At 40.0% G+C, this 14,254-nt stretch overlaps 1 long non-coding RNA gene and 1 other non-coding gene across 4 annotated transcripts; both read left to right on the top strand.

The window, feature by feature from the left end:
• The first annotated feature begins 3,303 nt into the window (after positions 1-3,303).
• On the top strand, positions 3,304-14,151 carry LOC114040597. 3 transcript variants are annotated; one of them, XR_003568802.1, is made up of 3 exons: positions 3,304-3,393; positions 3,484-3,743; positions 13,821-14,151. It is a non-coding gene; the product is annotated as an uncharacterized LOC114040597 (long non-coding RNA). The 3 variants fall into 3 exon arrangements; XR_003568803.1 differs by lacking the exon at positions 13,821-14,151 and adding an exon at positions 7,914-7,939; XR_003568804.1 differs by lacking the exon at positions 13,821-14,151 and adding an exon at positions 7,804-7,896.
• LOC114040598 lies at positions 8,769-8,875 on the top strand. Its single transcript, XR_003568805.1, has one exon. It is a non-coding gene; the product is annotated as a U6 spliceosomal RNA (small nuclear RNA).
• Positions 14,152-14,254: the final 103 nt, after the last annotated feature.

Raw genomic sequence — 14,254 nt, 5'->3', positions numbered from 1 at the left:
ACCCTGTCAACTAAGTATTGTAATAGATCAAGGCCCACTGGAGGTTAACTGAGTTAAAAAAAATAGAAATAACAGAAAAAAATAGAAAAATAGAAATGGAGACATTCTATGAGCTGATTACTAATTATACAATAGACTAGAAAACCAGGATACTAATCAAAGAGTCATCACGTCGAGGACGAAACCTAGCGAAGAAACCTAAAGCAGCTGCCCAGGAAAGACTTTGGTATAAGGGAAGTTCACAAAGGAGCTAGAAGGTCTAGAGAAAATGGGATACTAGAGGAGAATATGTATCTCTCTACAGTGTGTGTGTGTGTGTGTGTGTCTGTGTGTGTGAAAGAGACAGACAGACAGACAGACATACAGAGAGACGGGGGAGGGGGGAGAGAGAGGGAAGGAGGGGTCGAGAGAGAAAGAGAGAGAGAGAAAGAGAGAGAGAGGAAGAGACAAAGAGAGAGACAGACTGAGAAAGAAAAAGAGAGAGAGAAGAGGAGAGGAGAGAGGAAAGGAGAGGGAAAGAGAGACAGAGATGGGAGGAGTTCCACACTTCTTTTTGTCAAGAAGCAACGATTTGGAAACAAAAGAAAATGAGGCTGAATGCTGGATCAGTATGAGAGAAATAACAGTAGTCAACATAAATGGAATGGGGATATGAGTCCTAACCAAAAGTCACCAGGTAAAGGAGTAGCCCTAGCATGATTATTGAAGGCAATGTCCTAATTGTGATCAGACAGCCTTATATGGGCACCACCAGTTAGGTTATCTTTGAGTTTAAGGTGGAAGTAAACAAAGACTCTGGACTCAGCTTTGCTACCAAGTCCTTCCTGAATGGTGCCATGTTTTGAATCATAGATTGTTTCAAGAGTACTAGAATGAGCTGACCATATGCAAAGAGACCTGTGAGGATGGAGTGAATGAATGAAAAAAAATTATGTGAATGTGCAAGGCACTATGCTAGGTGCTAAATACGAATACAAGGGGCAGCTAGGTGGCTCAGAATGCTGGGCCTGAAGTCAGGAAGACTCATCTTCCTGAGTTCAAATCTGGCCTCAGACACTTACTAGCTATGTGTGACCCTGGGTAAGCCACTTATCCCTGTTTGCCTCAGTTTCCTCATCTGTAAAATGAGCTGGAGAAGGAAATGGCAAACCGCTCCAGTATCTTTGCCAAAAAAAAAAAAAAAAAAAGAAACCCAAATGGGGTCACAAAGAGTCAGACATGACCCAAACGACTGAACAACAAAGATAACAACTACAACTATAGACAAACAAGACAGTCTTTACCTTTAAAGAGCTTACATTGTAATGGAGAAGATAACACATATAGGGGAGTAGCGGCTTGGGATATATGTTAGTGAATGGTAACTGGAGTTATAGGACAAATGATTGACATGTCCTTTCCAGGAATGACAGCATGGATTTAATTACTATTCTTAGAGCTAGCATTGAGAAAGCGTTTGGGTTATGTGCCCGGCAGCATAACATGGAGGTGGCTGGGAAGTCGCATCATGGACTGAGACTGACTCACCAGTGAGGACCCAGAGAGTCGCAAGGGTGGTACCTTCAGTTCTGAATTGAGGTAGAGCTGGAGAGCAGGCAGCATGGCATAAATATAGAAGGTAGTATTTTTTATTTAAAAAAAAAGGTAGGAAACAAGGAAAAACTGTCAAGATGGGGGTGTGCTCAACTCCTATAGACTGCAATTTCTTGAATCTAGGTTTTAGGAGACCACTAATGCAGTAGGACCTTGGTAAAGTCATAATCTCTGTACCTCAGTTTCCTCATCTGTAAAATAGGAAGATTGGTCTCCAAGATCTCTTACAGCCCTAAACTGGTCATCCCAAGAAGCTAATTTTAAGGTTTGAAGATAGAAAGTTTCTGAGGCATTGAGAAGAATGTCTAGTCTTGAGGGAGCCATAAGAGGTATTTTAGTTAGCAACAGTTCGGATTTCTGACGTGCTTTAACATTTTTAAAAAGTCAGCTAAAAATGAACGCAAAAAAAAAAAAAGATACAAGAGAGAGCTTTGAGCTATTCCATTTAGTTAATACAAAAACTTTTATTCTTTGAGATAAACATACTGTACCAAAGCTGTTGCTGATGGCTCACTTTATCTCAGTAAGAACACTTCTGCCTCAAACCACTGGTTTTTAGAGCTGTTTGGGGGAAGTGAAATTCACATTTTGCTTCTACTCTTAAACAACCTCCAGCAGACTAACACGCAAACCACCAAAGGCTGGCTTTGGTTCATAGTCTGGTAGACTTTCTTCAATGCCTTATCACATGGAAAAATATTATCATATGTGGAGCATGTTATCATTGAAAATGCTGACATGTACCCTAAGTACTTCAGAGATAATGTCAACTGTTTTCTTATTTAGAGACCACGGGAGATATTAAGGCAATGTTAAAAGCAAAGGGGAACCCATTCAAGGTACAGCTGAAGGCCTGGAATCTTAACAGCACACCATCCTCATGAGTTTTATCCTGATACCCTGGTGGGACTAAGAAGGGGTCTGATGCATCATGCTCTACTTAGAGAGATTATAAAAACAAAAAACACAAGGCAAACCTCTGTCTGTGACGTATGTTGGTATGTTGAAGGCTGTGATGTTTCTCAAAGGAAATAGTCTTGGAAATGCCATAATTACTCTTAATGGCTGTACTCCTTAAGCTGGTTTTGCCAAGGGTGAAGGTAACCATTACGGGAGCGTGAAATGGAAGATTAAACAAATGCTACATTATGATATTCAAAAATGATACTTAGATGGACACTCTACTTTAAGAGGTATGTCTTCTACCCTCTTAGATATATAAAGCAGTTATAGGAGCAGGGATGTGAGTGTGGGGGCCCAGCTAGAGGTACCCAGCCAGATACGTATTTGGTAGGAGGTAATTCTTAGCCACAGCCAGAAGAAGAATACCACCATGGGTCAATTCCATCATAGTGACCACAACTTTCAGAAGCAATGACTGAATGCATCAATTCCGGCCCAGGATCAGCCAGGAAAGCCTATCTAGATTGCAGCCCTTAGGAAAAAAGCAGAGCCCCTATTTCCCTTCTCCAAGGAAAAGGGTTGTTGTTTAGTCATTTTCAGTTGTATCAGACTCTTTGTGACCCCATTTGAGGTTTTCTTGGCAAAGATACTGGAGTGGTTTGCCATTTCCTTTCCAGCTCATTTTACAGATGAGGAAACTGAGGCAGAGTTAAGTGACTTGTTCAGGGTCACACAGTTGTTATTGGTTCTTCATTCACAGCTAGTAAATGTCTGAGGTTGGATTTAAACCCAGGTCTTCCTGATTCTAGGACCAGCACTATCCATTGCACCACCTAGCTGCCCCAAAAGGAAAAGGGAGGAAGATTTATTACTCTTCACTTGCTTTTTCTCCATGAGGTAAAGTTCCAGAAGTAAAAATCAGAATTGGGAGGGACCTTTGAGGATGTTCAGTCTAATTTATATTTAAAACATGTATCCCTTCTACAGAATTCCCCAAATATGGTAATAATGGGTCATCTGGCCTATGCTTAAAGACATCCAGTGAGAAGGAACTCAGTATCCCTCTACGGCATCCCATGCTCTTTATTGTTAGCTACATTTGTAAATGTGGGAATAAGAAAGCATCACAGAGACCACTGGCCTCAACCTGAATGTGAATGAGGATGTACTCTGCAACATACTTGCAGACTGGTTATCAAACCTTTGATGGATGGCTTCTAGCTAGCAGGAACCCACTTCCTCCTGAGGTAAGACATTTCAATTCTAGATGGTTATAATAATAATAATAATAATAATAATAATACTTATGATGATGATGGTAATAACTAGCAATTGATAACATGGGAGACATTGGCATAGGTCTGCCCAGCATGGCGCACTCTCATCAAAGAAGGTGCCGTGCTCTATAAGCAAAGCAGAATTGAAGTAGCTTGAAAGAAATACAAGATGTACAAATAGAGGTTCTACCCCAAATGTTCACATGGACTATTTATGTCCAACCAGTGATAGAGCATTCCAAGCTTGTATTGGTCTGATCAGCCATAGTCAGACACACAATAACTTGACTCTAACAGAGTGATGTTATTTAAGAACTCTTCAAGAATGAAGGATAACACCCAACCAACCAACCAACCCACCAAAGGAAAGATTGAATTAGCCCAGTTCTAGATGTATGGATTCTATTTCTAGTATCCCCAAGATTGATACTCTTGGTCCTTATCATTTGCCTTTGATGAGTTCTATATCCTCCACAAGATAAGGAATATCCACGTGCAAAGCTTGCAAAGTGATTTATGTACTTTAGCTCACTTAAAACCCATAATAGCTTCTTGTGGTAGCTACTATAGGTATTATTATTATTCCCATTTTATAGAAGAAGAAACTGAGACCCAGAGGGGTGAGGTGATATGTCCAAGGTCATACCACTATTAAGTGTCAGAGGCAGACTTTAAAAGCAACTGTTCTTTAAGCCAAGTTTAGCCTTCCAGGCCATGTTACTTCTCAAATGTACAATTTTACACACATACATACACACATATGTGTATGTTTATATACATACATATACACATATGAAAGTACATATGTATATATATATAATATATATATATATACTTATATACATACAGTGTTTCTCCCCCTCTCCTCTGCTTATCCTGTTCCTTTCAAATAAGACATATTTTACAGAGCCGTAATTGTGTCATGGTCTTAATTCAGGAAGTTACAGAAATACCCAGAAGGACCTACTTTCCTCTTTGCTATAGGATCTTTATAGTTTATCTTGAACTAGAGCAATCTTTAAAATATTTGAAGACGTTAGCCATGTCCCACCTATGTCTTCTTTTCTGCAAGCTAAGCATTCCTAGTTCCTTAATCTTCTATGCTGCATTATATCAAATTTCATCCCCATCTTAGTCACTATCTCCTGGAAATTTCTCACTATCTCCCCATAAAATGTGGTTCCCAGAATGATCATGATGGTGTACAGTGGAATTATGTGAACACTCCCTAGATCTGGAGACTATGCATTCATTAATATAGCCTAAAATAGCATAAGTGTATTTGGCTTCCAGGTAACACTTTTAACTCATGTGAAGCTATGTTGTAGCTGTTCAGTAGTTTCAGCCATGTCTGACTCTTTGTGACCCTGTTTGGGATTTTCTGGGCAAAGGAGTAGTTTGCCATTTCATTCTCAAGCTCATTTTTTGCAGATGAGGAAACTGAGGCGGACAGGGTCAAGCGACTTACCCAGGGTCACACAGCTAGTAAGTGTCTGAGGTCAGATTTGAACTCAGGAAGATGAGTCTTCCTGACTCTAGGCCCAACGCTCTATCCACTGGACCACCTAGCTGCCCCATGAAGCTATGAGGGCCACTGCACCATGTCTCTATTTCTATAGTTGGGTAGTTCGATTTTTGAACCTAAGTGTAGGTCTTGGCCCTGATCATTATGAAGCTCTATCTTGTTAGAAGAGTCCCTTATTCCAATCATCAAAATCCTTTTGGATGATGATTCTGTCATTCAATATGGTAGTATATTTCTCCTACTTTTGTGTCATCTGGAAGTATAAAAATGCCACCTTTGCTGTAAGCCAAAGGATTAATAAAAATGTAGAGCAGAACAGAGGCAAAGACTGATCCCTGAGGCACTTGAATAGAAACCCCCCTCCAACTACATCAATACTCTTTTTGGGTACGATCTTGAATGAAGAAGTGACCTTTCTCTTTGCCAAGGCAAGCCCTTCTACCCTTGATCCCACCACCTCCCATCTTCTCCAGCAGATTTCTTCTATTATCATACCCATTCTCTATAGTCCTCAATGTCATTCCATCAACTGGCTCTTTCCCTGCTATCTACAAACACATTTGTTTCTTTCTCGTCCTTAAAAAACCCTTGTCTGATCTGACCATGCCCAATCCAACCACATCCCATCTCGTATTTCTCCTTCCCTTCTTGACTAAACTCACCGAGAAAGCCATCTACAATTGGGGCCTTTACATCCTTTCCTCTCCTCTTTAACCTTTTGTCACCTGGCTTTCGGGCTCATCCAATTGAAACGGCCCTTTCTGAAGTTACCAGTGATGGTTAAATTGCCAAATCTAATGACCTTTTCTCAATCCTCATCCTTCTTGAGCTCTCTGTAGTCTTCGACATTGTTGATCACAATCTCCTCTTGGCCACTCTTTCTTCTTTAGGTTTTTGGGACACTCTTCTCTCCTTGTTCTTCTTCTTCTTTTTTTTGTCTGACTACTCCTGGTCAGAGCTTCATCCATGGCATTCCCACTAATCTATCACATAGCCCCATTAGGCTGAGGGTCTTTCTTCCTTTACTTCGAAGTCACAGCCTTCTACCTCTGCCTTTTAACACAGGTTTGGATTTGGAAGATCTGTGTCTTCTCAGATTATTTTTCCTCCTTGTCTTCCTCTTAAATATTTTCTTTCATTTTTTTTCGAGAAACTTTTTATTCCTTCATTCTCCATGGCAGCAGGAACCAAACTGTGTGGGCCCTTGCATGGCAAGCTAAGGATTTTCAACTCCATTCATCAGGCAATGGAGAATTATTGAACATTTCTGAGTAGAGGAAGGAAGTGATCAGAACTGTGCATTAGGAAGATTGATCTGGCAAGGACATAGAGGATAGATGAAATGGAGGAAGGAAGACTGGTTAGAAAACTTTTGCAATTACAAGCTCCCTCTTTTTCCTTGCAAAGGTGAGGGACTGTGGGTGTGGAACCCTACATATTCTGTCAAATTCAGTTGATGCTTTGCTTGGTTTTGTCAAATTGCTTTTTTTTTCTTTCTTTTTCATTCTTTGTCATAAGGGATGGCTAACTGCATGGGGAGGTGGAAGGGTTATACACAGAAATGAAGGTGATATAAAAATAAAATGTTTTTTTTCTTAAGCAGAAGTCTTCAAATAATACCTCAAACACATACTAGCTGTGTGACCTTGGGAAAGTCACTTAATCTCTGTTTTAGTTTCCTCTTTTTTTTTTTGTTTTTTTGGCTAGGCAATGGGGTTAAGTGACTTGCACAGCTAGTAAGTGTCAAGTGTCTGAGGTCGGATTTGAACTCAGGTCCTCCTGAGTCCAGGGCTGGTGTTCTATCCACTGTACCACCTAGCTGCCCCCTTAGTTTCCTCTTCTATAAAATGGGAATAATAAAACCATCTGCCTCCCAGGTTTGTTGTAGAAACAAAATGAGATAATGTTTGTAAAGCACTCTATAAACTTTAAAATACTATATAAGTGATGTAAGTTATTATTACTACACCAACTACACTTTTTAGGTTTTTTTTTCCTCTTCCTAATTTGTTTTTCATCTGCTTCCCTTACTCATAAATGTTTTTTTGATTGGGTAGCAGATAGTCCTGGAAACCAAAATCGTATTGGAAAAACTCTTCTGAGCCCAAGCAGCACCTTGGGACAGATACCTTCCCCAGCCTCCTATAGGGCTTGGTCTCTTTTAGGGAAACCACCACTTTAGAGAGTCAAAAGAAAATCATTTACTCAGTGCCTTCTCCTTTGCCAAAGAACATAGAAAATAGGATCGTGGAGTCAGAGCTAGAAGGAACCCTTAATTTTATAAATGGGGAAATTGAGGCTCAGATAAGCTAGGTGACTTGTTCATGATCTCAGAGCTAAAGGTCAGATGCAGGATTTGAACCCACATCTTCCTAACTCTAAGTCTCGTATTCTTGCAGGCCTTGTTGGTGTCGTTAGAGTAGTCTAGGAGAAACAAGTTTCTTGGCTGGGCTAGGGCACAGAAAAGGGCTGAATAGATGTCATGTGGTAATCTGTTTGCTTCAGTCACCAGGACAAAAGGAACCTATGTCCCTGTTGACAATGGATCAGCTTGAATCTCCTACTTCTGGAATCTTGATAATCATTTGAAAGGTTTCAAAACTCCAACATTTCAGGTCCTGCTTCCTCGGGTATTTCCCCCCCCATGGATGATCTTGGGAGAAAATCAATGTGAAAGTGAAACCTGCCACTTACATATAGCTTCCCAAGTCTGAGATGACCACATGAGCTATAGGTCAAAGGCTCCACCCAACATGAAAGCCCAGGGCATCAATCCTAGAGAAGAATGTGTCATGCTCTGGACTGTGAGCCTTATTTCAGAAAAAACACTCTTACTGTGACTTCCCCCAAGACGCTCTAACTCTTCTTTAAACAGGTGGGTTGTAGTAACAGTTAAATTTTAGATGTTTAGGCACGTAGAGGATTCATTGAATAGAGAACTGGGCCTAGAATCAGGAAGACCTAAGTTCAAATTCAGCCTCAGACATTTACTAGTTATGTGACTCTGGACAAGTCACTTAACTTCTGTCTGCCTCAGTTTCCTAATCTGTAAAATGGGAATAAAAATAGCACCCATCTCAGAGTTGTTATGATGATGAGCTAACATTTGTAAATGGCTTTCTTTACAAACCTTAAAACGCTACATAGATGCTAGCTGCTATTATTATATCTACTTTGGTCAATTCATTTTGATACGATGCATTATACTAATTCTTACGCTATTCCTATTTGCTAGAACAGCAATAACCATAAAATCAATAATGACAATAATAGCTAGCATTTATTTAATGTGTTAGATTTCACATCACTCTTTACATTCTTATCCCATCTGATCTTTGATCTTGTTGGCTTTTTGTTTCTTTGCTATGGTAAGGGACAGAAGAGGGACAGAATAGATGTCACATGGTACCTGTGAGCTTTGTTCACCAAGACAAGAAAGACCTATGTCCCCTTTAACAATGGATCAACTCATGCTTGCTTCGGTAGCACATATACTGAAACTGGAATGATACAGAAAAGGTTAGGATGGCCCCTGCACAAGGAAGACATGCAATTTCGTTAAACATTCTATATTTTAAAAAAAATGAATCAGCTCAAGACCAAGGCAATAATTACTAAGAGTCTGAAACTGATATACTTCTAATAGGCTGTCCTTGTAAATAAAACACATTTTCTCCACTCTAAAGAATAACATGGAGGTGAAGGCTAGCATTGAAACACCCTTCATTTGTTCTCAGGGGCAGTGTCCATACCTGATCCACAGACAACAAAAACAAACAGTGCCAGCAGCCACGGGCCCACAGGGTATTTCTCTTCTTGTGGTCTCTAAAATGGAAGGGAGCAGAGAAAAGAGAATTAGATTTGCCTTATTTAAAAAAAAATAATTTGCCTTTTAAGTTCACATGTAAAGGCAGATCTTGAGGTTAACTTATATCTACTTCCAACTTCTGAATTGATGAAGAGTATCGGTTAATAGTATTGAGAGACAGGGACAGAGAGAGAGACAAAGAGAGAGAGACAGAGAAGAAAAGAAGAAGAAGAAGAAGAAGAAGAAGAAGAAGAAGAAGAAGAAAAAGAAGAAGAAGAAGAAGAAGAAGAAGGAGGAGGAGGAGGAGGAGGAGGAGGAGGAGGAGAAAGAGAGAGAGAGAGAGGGGAGAGAAGAGAGAAGAGAGAAGAGAGGGAGAGAGAAAAAGAGCAAGACAGGGAGGGAGAGAGAAAGAAAAGAGAGAAAGAAGGAGAGAGAGTTAATCAAGTTAATTTCTTTTTCCTTTCTCATAATCTCCTTTTATAAGACCACCAGCAAAGGCCCTGATAAAAATATCCTGAATTGGAGGAGATTTCAGCATCACAGAATCATATAGTTTCGAGCTATAAAGGAATTTAGAGATCCAGCCTAGAGGTTCTTCATGGTTTTTGTGTCATGGGCCCCTTTGAGAATCTGCTGAAGCCTCTGGAGCCTTTCTCATAACAATGTTTTTAAATGTATTAAATAAAATCCATAGGATTACAAAGGAAAACAATTATATTGAAATAAAGCTATCAAAATATTTTTTTTTAAAAAGTCACAGACCCCAAGCCAAGAACCCTTGATCAAGTCCAGCTCTCACTCCCCATCTTCCCCCCTGACATTTTGCAAATGAGAAAACAATGACCTAGAGAAAGTCCATACCTCACTGAAGGTCACACAGACTGCAAGGAGGGAATCAGGGCTCAAGCCTAGGATCTTTTACTCAAGAAAAGTATCAGCATTCTACAACAGGGTTTCATACAACTGGACTAGAAGTTGAGACCTGGTTTCTAATGTTGCTCTTGTCATTCACTAGCCGTAGGAGCTGGGCAAGCTGTTCAGCCTCCTGAGGCCTCAGGTCACCAAGCAGGAGTTTCCTCACCTGCAAAATGACTAGATTTATCTCTAAGGGGCCTTCTAGCTCTGACATTCTATGATCTGTGAAAGTTTAATCTAAACCTTTCTACATGAAACAATTCCCTCCAAACTTTCCTTATAAAAATAATTTTCCTTCCTTGCATAGATTTCATCCATCCCAGGGAATCTCCAAACCCATTTGTACTTGGAGGTAGCATGCTGTATGAGCATGATGGTCCAAGAGTCAAGGAAGACCTGGGTTCAAAGCTTGCCTCTGACATCTGTTGTGTGTCCTTGAGTCAATTACTTAACCTCTCTTAGCTTTAGTTTCCTCATCTGTTTAATGAGGATAATACCTCTAGTATCTTCTTCGTAGGGCAGTTAGGAGGATCAAAGAGAGAATGTATATAAAGTACTATGTACATGTCAACCGTCATCATCATCATCATCATCTTTGTCATCGTCATCATGGCAAAAATATAGCCTAACAAATAATTTCACTGAATACTTGGAAGTGCTTAAATCAATCAATCAATGAACAAACATTATATATATATATATGTATATATGCATGTATGCATGTTTAGTTGATTATGCCCAAAAGATCCAGAAAAAGCATTGCCAAGACAAAGCTAAAAGGGACAAAAAAAAACCCAAAGGAGACAAAATTACATTCTTATTAGCTTTGGGCCAAATAGGTCTTGACTAAATATAAGCCTAAAAAGACAGGCTATGTTCAAAAAGCTTTCACCAGTTTTTTTGGATTGATCTGGGATGATTTACTTAGTTGAAATATCTCATTAGTGGTTTAAGGCTTAGTGGGGAAAAAAACCAACCAATCTTTTAGATCAGGTAGAGAGGATTGAGACATTCCTTCTTCTTCAACTTCAACTCCTAACGGGCAACAGATTGGGTTTTGAGTAAATGATTTTCTCAGTGGCTTGCTTTAATGTGTAGATGTCAGGCAAATTTTGACTAAAGAAGAGATGGTTCATGGAGGGAGATGAAGAATTCTATCTGATTTAATCATCCTCTCAAGTCACCATGTTGCCTCTGACCCAACATAGTGAGGGAGAAATCAGTCTGAAATAACTGAAATTGATAACTCTAAGTGAAGACTTCACAGTGTGGCCATTACATTTGGTCTTATGGCCCAGTCTACCCTACAGATAAAGTCTAGTCATGGCGTATAGTCTACTATAGCCCACATTAAACTAGTCTGAGCTAGTTTAATAAAAACTAGTTCTGCAGGTGTTTTCCCACACTTGCTAAAGAAGTTGCTTTGCCTATACAGCTAGTTGAAATGAAAAAAAAAAAAGAATTTAGGAACCCAGAAATGACTTGCTAACTGGAATGAAGTTCCTTAATCTACAGGAAGAAAAACTTTTAGACAGAAACTTGAAATTGGGTTAAAGAGCTCCCCAAATTTCTGAATCATAATTCATCAGAGTTCCATAATTTTTTTTTCAATAGCTGATACCTGTCCATCTTAGATTCCATTATTAGTTTTGTTGGCTCTAGGTGTATTTGCCATCATCCTGTCTGGGAATCCAGTGAATCCTGAATCCAAGTGTTAGGTAGATAAGGGTTTTTGATCAATACCTTTTGGTAAAGGAGCACCATCCTTGTGGAGCCAATACAATGCAAAATCTGTGCTTTAGCAGATAAAGTTAATCCCTTGTAGCTCTCCCTATGATTTTAAGAGGGTAATTCAGAATGCTCCTTATCTAATCCTTTTCTGTGGACAGACAGTGGCCTCAGCATCAGGATGGAGATTCTGACTATGTAACCCTAGGGAAATCACTTAACCTACCAGGGCCCCCAGACAACTGTATAAGACTCCATAGCAAAACAGGTGTGGTCCACATTGGTTGATGCCCTCACATGCCCAAACTAAATATGCTGCCTGAAATTTTAGATGGAATACATTTCAAATCTCCTAACTTATTGACAGAATCCCAGAACACAGACATTATTACCAGTCTAATTGTTCTTACTAGGGATTGGGAAAATCAATTTTCATTGTTTTCTTTTGAGAGAATTTCATCTCACCTAGAAGGGGCTAATTCATTTACATCAAAATTAGCTAGAAAACTAGCAGAGAAATGAAGTAAACAGTCCCTCCAGTTATATTCAAATATTACATACAAATGTTCCCCTTGGCAAGGAAACCTTTCACTTCAAGTTGGTATCACTTTGCTGCCACTTAAGTCATCAGGTAAATGCTCAGGAACATTCCTTCCTCCTTAATATTAAAACAAAACAAAACAAAACAAAACAAAACAAAACAAAAAACCCCTTTCCTCTAGTGTGACCTGGAGGAGAGATTATCTCTTAAGCTTAAGGTTGAAAGTACGTGCTTGAATATTAATTAGCACAGCAGGTCTCTACTGAGCGAAATTAGATAAGGAGACATATTTCAGTGAAAAATGTTTCCCATTCAATGGCACTGTAGAGCCTAGGCTGGAAATTTTACTACCAACAGCTCAATGTAATGTCCTAATAAATCACTGAAAAGACAGACAGGGAGTAGTTTAACTTGGAACTCAAGATTCAAAGTGAAGTTCAGTTTATGCCCAGAGTTTCTCTGACATTGCATGCATTCTGATTTGGCATGGGTTCTATGAAGCATGGTGTTAGCAGATCTTACTTTTGGACAGTTACACAAATCATCAAGAAAAGATATTGTCTAATCTGCTCAGCTGACTTTTCTAGTCAAACCTCCAAGTCTCTATGGAACTTCCACTCTAGCAAATGGGATAATAAATAAGAACTGGGGAAAAACCAAAGCAAACAAACAACTCCTCTCCCCTCCCCCCACCTAGACCTAGCTTGAGGGTGTGATTTCCAATTCTTGTCCTAATCTGAGTTTTTTGTTGTTCAGTCGTTTTCAGTCCTGTCCAACTCTTCATGACCCCATTTGGGGTTTTCTTGGCAAAGATGCTGGAGTGGTTTGCCATATCCTTTTCCTGCTCATTTTACAGATAAGGAAACTGAGGCAAACAGGGTTAAGTGACTTGTCCAGGGTCACATAGCTAGTAAGTATCAGAGGCCAGAGTCTTCCTGACTCCAGGTCAAGTACTTTATCCACTGCACCACCTAGCTGCACCTCGAATCCAAGTTATCTTTCCTCTAATAATATGGCTTTCATTCTTTCCCAGGATACTTCACTGTTTGGAAGATTCCTTCAAAGATGGCTCAAACTGAGCCCTTTCTGTGATCTCATCCTGCTTTGTAGTCCACCATAACCAAGACATAAAACAGTATCAGAATGATTTGTTGCTATACTAGCTAGGATCCTCTACCCACTTCTGCTGACCCAGCTACGAGTCTGGGCAGCCCCAGCCACAGGAATGAGAAAGTCTGTTGGGCCAAGTTACTGGCCTAGAGCAGTGGGAAAAGCCTTGGATTTGGAATCAGAGCGTTGAGGTTGGAATTCCATTCTCTGCCACCTTAGGGGAAAGTCACTTAGCTTTAGGGTGTAAGGTCCCTTCCAATTCCAAAACTATGATTCTATGTTCCTAAAATCTCTAAGGTCCTTTCTAGTTCAAAATCTTACAATCCCTTGGTTCCCTTCTTTAGGTAATTCATTACCCTCTCGCCAAGTTTCCTCAGTTTGGGAAAAGGGTCTTTATTCCTTGCCTCCCTCTATTCCCAGGTCCACAGTCCATGGTATCCCCATCCTCACTGGAGAGAAGCAGCATATGGCAGAATATATGAAGATGAAGGGATTCATGCTCAGCCTTAGGGAGAAAGAAAGTCAGCTTCTGAGATGCACCCCCTCCCCAACCCACCATAGCACAGCATCCATGTCCTGCCTTACCAGGGTTTTGGCTACGTTCCCTCTCTGTGTGATGTTTTTGCTGTGCTTCTTGTTAGCCATCCGGATCCGCTGTTTGGCCACCATTGCTTGGCTGCTTTTAATTGTTTTAAACTCCTTCTTTCTCTCTTCTTTCTTTCTTTCCTTCCTTCAAGTTTCCTTCCTTCTTTCTTTCCTCCCTCCCTTTTCCCTTCTCCTTTCTCTTTCTTCCTTTCTCTTCTTCCTTCCTTCCTTCCTTCCTTCCTTCCTTCCTTCCTTCCTTCCTTCCTTCC

Source organism: Vombatus ursinus, unplaced genomic scaffold (assembly GCF_900497805.2).
Source record: "Vombatus ursinus unplaced genomic scaffold, bare-nosed wombat genome assembly UNPS02013748.1, whole genome shotgun sequence".
Taxonomy (NCBI): domain Eukaryota; kingdom Metazoa; phylum Chordata; class Mammalia; order Diprotodontia; family Vombatidae; genus Vombatus; species Vombatus ursinus.
The sequence above is the reverse complement of the archived record's forward strand: the minus strand, read 5'-3'. Positions and strand labels throughout refer to the sequence as shown.